The following is a 10,014-nucleotide window of genomic DNA, read 5'->3' as shown; positions in this document are numbered from 1 at the left end:
TATTATAGACTTGATTAAGTGATTCATTAGATGAGGATGGAGAAATCGTCAACCCATTAACTGTGTCATATGTAAAAAAGCCTGGTCTCTTTAAATATCAAATAGCTCATGTGTCAATATTAAATTTCCAGTTCCCAAAACATGGCTACACAAGTCGTTCTCAAGAAATGTATTTATTTGAGCATTTGTGGAACGGATGTTCCATGCATGAAGAGCCAGTAAGTGACTCTGCAATATAGAACCACATTGACCATTTTAAGCACCCAATTCTTGGATTTACAACCCACAATGAAACATCTCACATTTGAATAGTTTGCTATCACCTCGAATTCAACCTGTTCAGTTAGCATTGATCAATAATGTTCACGAGGTACTCTGAGAAATGCCAGGGGTTCTCAGAGCTAACCCAGAGGCCACAGAGTTGAGAGGGAATCATGTCGAACTCAAGATTGCCAACTCCCTTCGAGTAGAGAAATTCTTCTTTTATTTGTTTTATAGAATCATTTCCCCTTAAGCTCTTTTGATAAAGGGGAGCAAATATTGAGCACAGAGTAAGTGCTAGGTAAACATTATCATAACAACAATACCTCTATTTCCTGCGTGGGCAGATTTCTCCACTGTAACACAGACCCACCGAATCAAATGCTCTGGAAAAACCATCTGCATTTTAATTTTCCCCAATGAATTGTATGCAGGTGAAGTTAGAAACACTGATCCAGAGGGACTGATGGGTATTTAGCATATAAAAGAGGAACATCACTGCTACTTTCAAGAATTAGAAGTGGAAGCGGACAGGTAAAAGGATACCAGTTTTGTCTGGCCCAAAAAGCAGAACGAGGATCTTGGTAAAAGCGAGAAGCGAATTTGGGCTCAATACAAAAAACTTTCCAACGACGTCTGTGCAAAGACCGTGTAGGCTTCTTTGAGAAATAGTTGTCTGCCCCCTTGTGCCTGAGATTGATTGTTCATTTAATTGTGGACTTCTCCAGGATGTTTGTAGAGGTTACTTGAGCATCTTTTGGGATGCTTAGACTACCTTCCAACCTTAAGTGTCATGATTCTGGGCATTATGTCACACATGGAAGCAGACGTTTTCTAAATAACATTCATCCCCAGGTGCTTTTAGTTCTTCCTCACCTTCACCCAATACATTTGTTCAAAGAGTCTTTTTCAAAGATTTTGGTATGTGGAGGGCTCTTTGGAAGATAGCTTCAGATATTCTCAGATCAGGATACTACACCACGTATGCCAAAAGTGCTCTGAAAGCATAGGTACATGTCTTAGAAGCCCTCTCTCAGGGGACAGAACCACACTGTATGGGACAAAACAAGAGTTTCCACTTGGTGCCCGTGTCCACCAGCAACCATTCCTTAAACAGTTCAACCACGCTCACGGGGCTCTTGAAATCAATCCTTGAAGCCTGATGGAACCATTATGTTCCTTTGCACAGCTGCTACCGTGAGTCTCATAAGACACCACCTTGCTTATAAGACCAGAACGTTAATCATATGTTAGGACTGAAAACACAAGGTAAAAAGGCATAAAATCTAGACTGTTTCCATGCCACTATAGCAAGTATTAAAAAATATATACCTACACACTTTTATAATATAGATTTGTGGAAGGATGAAAATGCTGCTCTCATTTATAGTTTCCTCTCAGAACGGACACTTATTTATAAATGAATGGTTCTGTAATCACCCAATGGCACCTTCATAAATCTCTCCAATGTATGGTACCCTGTAACACATCTGATGAGAAATGTGTTTACTCTTTCAGGATTAAAAATAGAAAAACACAATAGAACAAGTTCATTGGCAGGTTCAGGTGGCCACTTAGTTTATAATAGAATCAGGAAATGAAAGTGCCCTGTGGTGCAGTAAAAAAACTCTACTAGAACCCATTTTTTAGCTAACACAAGCAAAGCACGCTGGTGAGTTTCCTAAGTTGTCAGCATTAAAAAAAAAAAAAATTAACTGTATACCTCCTTTCAATCAGCTAAATATTTATTCAAATCTTCAGCTTGTTATTTCTTCATTAACAAGGTTTCCCCTGCTGCTCAGCAGAATATGTGAGGAACTTTGCAAATGTCAGAAGCACTCAAGTTGAATCAACCAGGGGAAGTGATAAAAAAGCCTCATAATCAAGTAGAACTACAATAGTGGCACATTTCAAGCTGGGAAATAATAGATCAATACACAAGGCTCTTTCCCGTGGGATAATACTGCTATTTGTTCTTATTTTGTGATTTGTTTTTACTCATCAAATCACAAGTACAATGCATTTCTGTGTTAACCTTCAATTTGTAAATGATCATTTGTATTCGAAGCCTCAGAACACTGCAACAGAGAAAAGAGGGTGCAATTTTCAAAGAAAGGCCGAGTCTCGTGAACAAAGGAGAACAAAATAAAATAAGCAAAGCATTTTAGGGAAAGAATTAGTGCTTTAGGAGCTCCTGGCTAGCGTGTGACTCTCTCCTTCTAATAGGTAAACCAAGCCTAATGAGGCAGTGTTTGTGGTACTGGACAAATACAACTGTTTTCTCCTCATAGGAAAAAAATATTTACAGCTTTGGTTTAATTTGGCATTAGGAAAGTTTAGCATGTTCGTTTGCTTGTTTTGGAAGAAAAAATTGTTCATTATCTCAAAAGTGCAGATGTTTTACCTTGAATTTTGTGGTTTGGTAAGGATCTTAGTTTGTGAGAGCTCAGCTGTTTCTGATCTAATACAAAACCTTATCACTGATTTCTTTTACATAATTCTGTGTCAGCGTCAGCACCATTGTCCAATAATAAAACACGCTTTAGTCCATTTATCTTTTGACCAGTTTTCTTACATCATTTCAGATGTATATTACAATCTAACAGCTCCCAGTTATTAAAAAAAAAAACCTAGTTCATAAACATGAACCATAGATACCAACCACAGATAAATCTTTGCAGACCGTTATTTCTTCATAAAAGATAATGAAACAATATCAAGACAGAAATTCAAAACATTTCTCCAAAATCACAAAGAAGAAAAAGTTTCCATGTACAGATAAATAAATGAACCCGTGAGATTTTCACAGTGATCATGCACACCTTTCTTAGGAAAATTCTGTCCATTTTTCTCTTTCCAAGTACAAACAGACTTTTCTCTGCCAGAAAGTGTCTTTTTAAAAATAAGGATGTGACCCGCCACGAAAAGGAACAAGTGGCTGGTCACCCGGGAACTCTTCATTGCTAACTGATGACAGTGATGATGTTGTGAGAAGCTTCCAGAAGGACCCAATGGGAACCGTTAGCATGGAAGTGCTGGAGAAATCCAAAACTCACCCTATCAGTGTTTCAGCAGGACTTTCAAGTCTTCAAATGTAGGAAGAATAAAGAAGGGTCAGCAGCCAGGACACAGGTAAAGGTTAGTTTTTAATCCCCAGTGCCCATGTTCATTCATGGCCCCTAGAGGAGATTCTCAGACCTGGCCTCAGCATACTGGCCTTGCCCCTCTGAGAGGGGTTAGCACTATCCCAAAGGACAAACTCTGTAGAAGACAGACAAGAAATGAGGGCAAATTTTTATTACTCCCACCATGCTGCCTTCTGAAGACCCTGTCCTCAGGGTTAGACACACCAGCCCACTGTTCCCAGGCAAAGAGGTGACAGTTGCTGACCTGTACGAAAGGTTGGGGCACTGGGGGAGGAATGGGGGAGTGGGGCTTACTTAATGAGGAGAAAAAGAAAAGTGTAATTCAAGGAGCAGCGTTTGATTACTCTGCTATTGTAGGGATCGATCTTCCATAACAAACACATGAAACATTAACAGAACAAAATGATTGCAAAGTCATCTTAAGACAAGGTCTATGCATGAACTAAATTAGGGGCTGTGGATAAAATCAGACAATACTTGGATTAACTTCGTCCTTTCCTTTGCATTCAGATTCTGCTCAGGATGTTCTATAGGAAAGATCACGAGGTGCGTAGCTTGGGGCCAATATTTCCCAAGTAGAGCAAAGATGCTTCACTGGACTCCAGTGTTCAGGGAGATCTGCCTTTACTAGATGTTGTGAGTGGCTTTGTACAATAAGCTGGTTTCTTTTGTCAGACGAGTTCTCTTTCAAGCTGGCTGAGAGTTTATTTTCTACTCTGTATGAAAATTCTACAGAGAACCTAATAGCACAGAATGGAGTCCAGAAATCATTTGTAATACTCAACCACAACATGGATTTTATTTTATGCCTCCTTCTAAATAAGTCTTTTCTAAATATATTTTAGAGGGCTGACGGCACATAAAAGGGAGCTATTAAGGAGAACCACAGGGTGTCCGTGATGGGAAGGGCTGATTATCACTGACAGCCTCCAACTTTGGAATTCATGGAAAGGCAAACCACAAATATTTCAGAGAGACTAGCAAGCAGATAAATTTTATGCCACATTGCCCTTCTCCCTTCTTCTCCTCTTCCCTCTCCCCTGCCTTCCCAATTTCTTCTCAAATGGTACATCTGGGTGAGGTGTTCTGGGAAGCCTTCTTGTGTCAACACAATCAACATAATACAGACACATCAGCATCTTTTTAAAAGGTAAGCTTGCTCAGTCCAGAGCAGCCTTCTAATTAGAAAGTGCTATATTTATTTATACCCTCCTTTGCACGGCATTAGGAGGCATTATTCTGCAGTAGGATACTCTGAGAAAAGCTCCGTGCTTTCCAAACACTGGATTTCAGGGAGGTCCTCGGCAAAACTGTGAAGCGAATTTGAATCTTTTCCTTCATTCAGGTTTCAGTCTGTGACCTTGCACCCAGATCCCATGAATAGAACATTGTCCTCACAGGGCAGAGGCTCAATAACTGGACATTTTCTGGGTCCCTGAATTTGTACAATGAGATATCAACTCCAATCTGTGAGCACAATGCTCCAGTGGCTGCAAGAAATGGCAGCAATATTGATGTCTTTCAATGTAGATCACATCATTCACCCTGCAGAGCTCAATAAAATGATACTGTAGTTAACAAGTTTTATAACACAAAGTTACTTTAAAACATGGAACTAATCAGAGGGAAGCCTGTGTGTGCATGTCACTGCCACGTTTAATTGTCAATAAATAAACAAAGATTTGCTTCACCTATTGTCATGTATATCCAGTAAGTCATTAATCTAAACTAATGAAGCTTAAGATATATGACAGACAGTTTTTATGGAGCGCCTCCTTAATGATATGTTTGCTTTTCATTTCAATGCCAAGAGCCCATTATCAAGAAAGCAGCACATTATGGTCCAAACGCATTGAAATCTACAGCACTACCCTTTGTTCTGAGTTCACAATAAGCCGCGCTTACACTTACATATTCATGTACTCTCAGAGATGAAAAGCGTTAGTTAGAAATGGATAAAGGAGGCGGGGGGGGGGGGGGGGGGCATGCGTCTCATGCTCCTGTTCTGCTGTGGGGTTTCCCCCCTCTGGATTTTTAAGCTCACCTGGAAAGAAAAAGGAAACTAAACCCAGTCCAATTCATGCACACAACCATTTTGAAAAACGTGTGAGTGAATTTGTATCATAAACACAATGAGTCCTAATCACTAAGGAGCACAAACCAGGGAAGCCAAGCTGCAACCGAGTAGCCGCCAGATAATAAAAGCAAGGCTTCTACAATTATTTCAATGTTTGCATTAGTCCTAAAGCTTTGATGGTTTCCAAAGATAAAGCAATTATTTCTTATTCTGCTTGCAGTGCGGAGGAGAATAACGTGGACAAGTTAACACCTGTCAAACAATAATGGTCCCAATACCTGGTAACACGACAAATGCGAAAGAGTTGATCCTTTGGGCCAACGCCACCCAGAGACGGTTGTAGGCTCCAAAGGCCAAGTGAAAGATTCAGTCACGTTGCAGTTGGTTTACATAAATCTGGAGAATTGTGCCTTAAAGGAGACTAGATTCCAGGAGGACACAATATATCTGTGTGTAGGAAAGGACAAAGGACTATTACTATGTATGACCAGGAATCTAGACTACCTTGTTTCTCAGTGCATTTCCAGCACCTTCCATAGTCCCTGGCTCAGGGAGGGTACTTTGTGAACATTTACTTAGTTATGCAAGTGAGAGGAAGAGAAAGGAACAGAAAGATTTTTGAAAACTTCCCTGGAAACACCTTCTTCTCTTCCATTCCATTCTGTCATTTTCTCTAGTAAAAGCAGGAAGGCCTCCACTGTCAAGTGCTTTCTCTTCTCTGTCTTTGGGGTCTTGCAAGAAGGGCCTTTATGAAATCATACTTCGGGGTGCCTGGGTGGCTCAGTCGGTTGAGCGTCCGACTTCGGCTCAGGTCATGATCTCATGGCTCATGAGTTTGAGCCCCACGTCGGGCTCTGGGCTGATGGCTCAGAGCCTGGAGCCTGCTTCATATTCTGGGTCTCCCTCTCTCTCTCTCTGCCCTCTCCCGCTCATGCTGTCTCTCTCTGTCTCTCAAAAATAAATAAAATAGACATTAAAAATTTTTTTTTAATTTAAAAAATTTTTAAAAATTAAAAAAAAGAAATTATAGTTCATCCCTTCTTGAATGTTCTACTTGCTCAAACCAAAACAGAATTCAATCCATTCCTTCTGGGGATACTCACAGAGCATCCATGAGCCCGATTGGTATGCAGACCCTCATGGAGCTCACAGACACACACTTAGACCATTAGACAATTTTGTAAGCAGCCTTTTTGGATGTGTAAACAAAGTTCTAAGTGCCACAGGGGCACAAAGGAGTTTGATTGTGAGTGGGGAGTTCAGGGAAGGTTTCTCAGGACACATGTCTTATGAACTAGGCCCTGGAGGGTAGCTCAGCACTTGACAGGCAGACAAGTGAGTATTCCATGAAGAAGGTAGGACGAACAAACCAACAGAGCATGATAAAGCACTGAGTGTTCAAGAATCAGCAAGTGGTCCAGTGTCCTAAACACTGCACACCATGAAATGAGACAGAAAAAGGTAATCTGGAACAGATTCTGATAAATGGTCTTAATCATAAGACAGCTACTATTCCTTTAGCATTTATTATTCTAAGCACATAGGCATTTACTTTCATAATAAACCTCATTTTTGAGTGGGGCTTCCAGAGTAAATGACTCATCCAAAGTCATGGATGTATGTACGTACTTGAACTCAATCAGGTCCATGACTATCTAAGTCCAAAGACCAGGCTCTTCATCATCATTTTTTTTTTAAACAAATGCCAGGACAGAGTAGCCTGAACATTTGTATGCCCTTTTAATGTAGGGCCTTTTCACAACACTTCTATGGATTTCTACAGACCTTCTCAGCCCTATATGTAGAAAAAGAGAATTCTGAGGAAGGAGGTAAAAACTAAGGAAGGAGGTAAAAACTAAGAGTTCATTATTACACCCATGGGTTTTTATGAAGAAGGTTAAAATAGCAGGTGACTGCGTTGGCTATTTAGGGACAAGCTTGGTTTTAGGGAAGTGCTATTTCCTTGTTGCTTCCAGAACAGTCATGTATCTCCTAAAGTGCTCAAGGCCACATCAGGTGCTCTGTATGGAAACTAGGGTCCTGAGACTGGAAATAATAACAAAAAGAAATAAATATTAAAAAAACCACTGATACTTTTGAAACGAGTGGCGGGAAGTGCTGTGGGAGTTCTCCCTGTGTCTGTCTGCCAGGCGGAGCCTGCTCCTTCGCTCCACCGTCTATAGGCCTGCCCTTGGCACTGCAGCTGCCCCCAGAAGTGCCGAAGTCATGGCCAAGTTCTCATTTGGCTTCAACACCATTTTACATCAGCATGCCATATAACCATCTGAAACCTTTACTAGAGTGCAGAAATATGGACTCGCCTTGCTTGTAGCCACTGATCCTGAGCTCATAAAATACCTAGAGGCGCCACAGTGGCTCAGGTGGTTGAGCATCTGACTTCCGCTCAGGTCATGATCTCACAACTCTTGAGTTCAAGCCCCACGTCGGGCTCTGTGCTGACAGCTCAGAGCCTGGAGCCTGCTTCGGATTCTGTGTCTCCCTCTCTCTCTGCCCCCTCCTGCTCATTTTCTTTCTCTCTCAGAGTAAATAAACCTTAAAAAAAAAAAAAAAAGACCTAAATAATGGGGTGGGACAACCAAAAGATTGGTTACATAAGTGTTCAGTTCAGAAGCGGGAGACAGTCATCTCGAATGTTGAAAGTGGTGAGGTCCTCGAAAGGTGGCAATTGATATTGAGTGCGACAAGACAGCAAAAGATGACAGTGCACCCAGAGAAAAGTCTCCAAAACTTATCCAAGATGAAATCCGTTCCGTGATCAGACGGATCACAGCTACAGTGACATTCCTGCCACTGTTGGAAGTTTCCTGTTCCACTGATTTGTAAAGGATATGGTTGTACCTGAAAAATGGAAAGGGTTGGGACCACAGTTCATTACGAATTCTGAGGAGGTCTGTCTTCATTCATCTGCCACCACGATCCACAAAGAAAATAGCATGGTGGCCTACAAAATTCTTGTCAATGACTGAGGATAAGATAAGGACAATGATGTACTGGTAATTCTCACATGTGATTTTCCTGAAACCAAGTCAACCAGAGTTGATACATTTTGTTTCATTGGCTAATTTTTAGATTGGGAGTGGGGGTGGGGGCAACGTAACACTAGACTTCCATTGAACTGTACGTAATTGTTCCATTTTTGGGTACCTGTATGAGTTTATACAGGGTTGACATAAATTATTGCACACTGTTCAAAAGGGAACTAACAGATTACCCCAGCATTGTTATGTCAATTCCTTTAAGGTGGTAACTGTAGATGGAAAGCTGTTGCTATAAAGCTAAATACCTTCTTAAATCAGCCCTTTTGGTCAAGTATCTTGACTCAGAACATAGGTGGGGAGATATTTAAATATGAAATACAACAAAAGAAGTCTGATTATTCAGAGTCTTTGTTTAGATCCTGAAGTTATCTAATGAGAACCCGTAAGTAATGAACTGCTGCCTCTATTAGGTCCTAGCCATTTATTTCATTTGTCTAGTTTCCATACTGAAAACATTTTCAATTACTTGATTTTAATTTATGTTAACTTGAATCTACAAAGCTATGGATATTTCTATATATATCCATATATAGAGATAGATATAAATTCTGTATCTATATCGGTATCTAATTCTATGTCTATATCCTATATCACAGGATATAAGTTCCTGTGATACAGAACTCTCAGAAATGTTTTTTTAATTAAAGTTTTATAAAATCAAGCTTAAAAAAAAATAACCCTGATGACCACCAGCTCCTCTATCTTGGACTGTGCCACAGGCATCCTGGACAGAAAGAAGCCATCTGATTCTTTAATTTTTTTTTAATGTTTATTTTTGAGAGAGAGAGAGAGAGAGAGAGAGAGGGAAGAGGCAGAGAGAGAAGGAGACACAGAATCCAAAGCAGGCTCCAGGCTCTGAGCTGTCAGCACAGAGCCTGACGCGGGACTTAAACCCACGAACCGCGAGATCATGACCCAAGCTGAAGTTGGAAGTGTAACCAACCCAGGTGCCCCAGGAAGCCATGTGATTCTTTAGAGTTCTGGAAAAAGTACCCTACATGCTCTTTTCATCATTTAGTTCAGGACCTCTCAAACTTGGTGACCAAGGTGGTATTCCTAATGTGTAAGCCTCAATAATATATATTAAACATATTATCCAAGCAAGCTTAAAGAAAGGGATTTCTGGTTAATAAAGCATTGTGTTTGGTAAACAGTTTCTGGGCATGAAGAAAATGAGTTGGGATTACAAAAGCAGTTATATTAAAATCCTCTAGAACAGGCTTTCTCAACTTGACCACTATTAACATTTTAAGCTAAATTATTCTGTTTTAGGGGCTGTCTTGTGCATTGTAGGATGTTAAGCAGCCTCCTTGGCCTCCACCTACTAGATGTCAGTAGTGTTCCCCAGGCTTAACAAACAAAACTATCTCCACACATTGCCAAATGTCCCCCAGGGGAAAGAATCACCGTCAGCTGAGAATCCCTGCTCTAAACATTCATATTTAATGAGCATAATCTAACCTTGTTTTGG

The 10,014-nt window shown here is 40.5% G+C and overlaps 1 pseudogene; it reads left to right on the top strand.

Annotated features, from left to right (window-relative positions):
- The first annotated feature begins 3,570 nt into the window (after nt 1-3,570).
- LOC106973801 (mitotic spindle assembly checkpoint protein MAD2A-like) lies at nt 3,571-8,503 on the top strand (annotated as a pseudogene).
- Nucleotides 8,504-10,014: the final 1,511 nt, after the last annotated feature.

Source organism: Acinonyx jubatus, chromosome F2 (genome assembly GCF_027475565.1).
Source record: "Acinonyx jubatus isolate Ajub_Pintada_27869175 chromosome F2, VMU_Ajub_asm_v1.0, whole genome shotgun sequence".
Lineage (NCBI taxonomy): Eukaryota > Metazoa > Chordata > Mammalia > Carnivora > Felidae > Acinonyx > Acinonyx jubatus.
This window is presented reverse-complemented; position numbering and strand designations above follow the sequence as displayed.